A 2,500-nucleotide genomic window follows, 5' to 3' on the forward strand; every position below is an offset into this window, starting at 1 on the left:
TCTCTAATCTCTCCCTTTCTTTTCTCACTATCTTCTTCCATCTCTTTCCCGACCATAAACCCCTCTATCTTACCTTCTCTTCTGGTCTTTTTTCCATCACTCTTCTTCCCCTCTCTCTCTATTCTCCCCATCTTACGAAATTCCTCTTTCTTATACAGACATCGAACATGCATAAAGAAATCCCGCTTTTCACTGTTCAGAACCAATGTCCTTCACGGGGCCCGTTTTCTATGAACAACGTCTCTTCCCTTTCACCATAGCCTCGGGAGCATGTTGTGGGAATGACGTGATTTGGCTTATGAATTTTTTATTTTCATTTATCATTTACACTCTATTGGATTATCTACTTATCGTTATTAGTATTGTTATAATGATTATCATCATCATTTGTTACTTTTACTACGGAATGATGATACGAATAACACAGTTGATGTAAAGAGAATTATATAGAATTATATATACATTATAGGTGGAAATATGAACAACTAATCTGGAATAATATATTTACTTTTAAGGTCAACATAAACCACATACTTTTTTTTACGAAAAAAGACATTCGTTTTTAGTCAGCAAATCCGAAAGCTGCTCCTTCACATCTTCCATCGCCTTCTCGCTGTCTGTTTTCTCTGTTTAACGTAATTGTTTGTTACATCGGCATAATTTCTTAACTGGTCGTAAATTTGAACACAACACAAACAAGACGTAATAAATATTATCATTTTATAATGGTGAACAAGATCATTTTCTTTATATAAAAGTAACATTTCTACAACGTCTTTTCGATACTAATTCCTCAAGTAAATTCCGAAGTGAAAATAGATGTAGCAAAATAAGTTCTTAGCTTTCTTGAAATGGAAAGTCTTAAAACCACTTAATTTGACCATTCCTCTCGACACCCCTACTATTTTCCCCATTAACGATCCTCTTCACGAGAAAAAACATTTCCAGGCCGCCTGTTTTCTTATTTTCAGTTCACATAAGCTCCTCCTTGGGCCATCAGTTGCTTGAGGGACATGTATAGCTGAGTAAAGTAATTCAGTAAATGAGAAGTAATGATATGTTCAACACTGAAGCCTTTTTAAAACTCAATTATGTCATTATGATTATAATGATTATTATCATCATAACAATTCTATCAATGTTATCATGATGGTAGTTACTATCTTTATCATGGTTACTTTAATATCACCATTATAATGACAAGTATCAAGATCATTAACATCTTCTGTCGTTATTATCATCACCATTAATATTATTATCACTATTGCCATTTCTTAATCATCATTATAGATATTGTTGTTCTTCTTATTGTTATAGTCATTATTTTATAATTATTATTATCATCTTCATTGTTGTTGTTTTTCTTATTATCATTAATAGCATTGTTATTATCCTCTTCCTCCCCTCTTCGTATTATTATCATTACTTTATTATTTCCTATTATTACTCTATTACCATTTCATTATTACTCCTATTAGTGTTGTTGTAGTTGTTATTATCATCATTATCATTATCATCTTCATCATTATGATCATTATTACAATAATAATAATAATAACAACAATAATAATAATCATTATTATTAACATTGTTATTTTTTAGCACTGTGCCATCATCGTCATAGTGGTACTATCTCTCTTGTTACCAGTAAAGTTTCTTTTATCACTAATATTATGAGGTTTATTATCAATATTGTAACTATTATTGTCATTCTTGTTCTTATTCTTACTCATCACACCTCTCCCCCTACCAGAACTGTAACAGACAGACAGAACTAACTCAACAAGCCCCTGATAGCAGAGTAAAAAAAACATTGAATTACTGTGAGCACGGACTGCCGCTCATGTCACTTTAGGGCCACCAGACATTTCAAGCAGGCAAGAATGGATGGTGCGTTTTTTTTTATTTTTATTTTATTTTTTGTAAATTTCATAAACCAAAGACGTCACAGATCCAGTAGGTTAGGGTCAGTGTACAACTTCCCTGCCACTCTGACAGCTGTTTCAAGTACATCTAGTTGGCGAGCAGCAGCTGGTCCCCACACAGGTGAACAGTCATCTACCAAGGGCAAGATAAATGATAAAACACTTGTTGCAGAAACAAAAAGGATCTGGAAAAAATCGCCATGCTATCAATGAAACGCACGTTCATTAACAAACTGAGGATGGAAAACATTGCAAGCATTGCCTTCGTCTTCCCCACTGTCAACAGTTGCAAGATCACTGTTGATATAATTATTTCCAAAAAAAAAAAAAAAAAAAAAAAATCCTCGACAGCAACGGCTATAACGCCACCAGTGTAACTATAGACAACAGAGCTAAGAACAGGCGTTATATCTAAGGCATACAACAATATAAACAATATGGGACCTAGAACACTATCCTGTGGAACACTAGACAATAACGTTCGGCCATGTTCCACAAGCTATATTAGGACAAACCCTCAGCCTACTGCCTGAAAGAAACTTTCAACTACCGATATATGTCAAAGTAAATTGTGC

The sequence above is a fragment of the Penaeus monodon genome, chromosome 11 (assembly GCF_015228065.2).
Source record: "Penaeus monodon isolate SGIC_2016 chromosome 11, NSTDA_Pmon_1, whole genome shotgun sequence".
In the NCBI taxonomy this organism is placed as follows: domain Eukaryota; kingdom Metazoa; phylum Arthropoda; class Malacostraca; order Decapoda; family Penaeidae; genus Penaeus; species Penaeus monodon.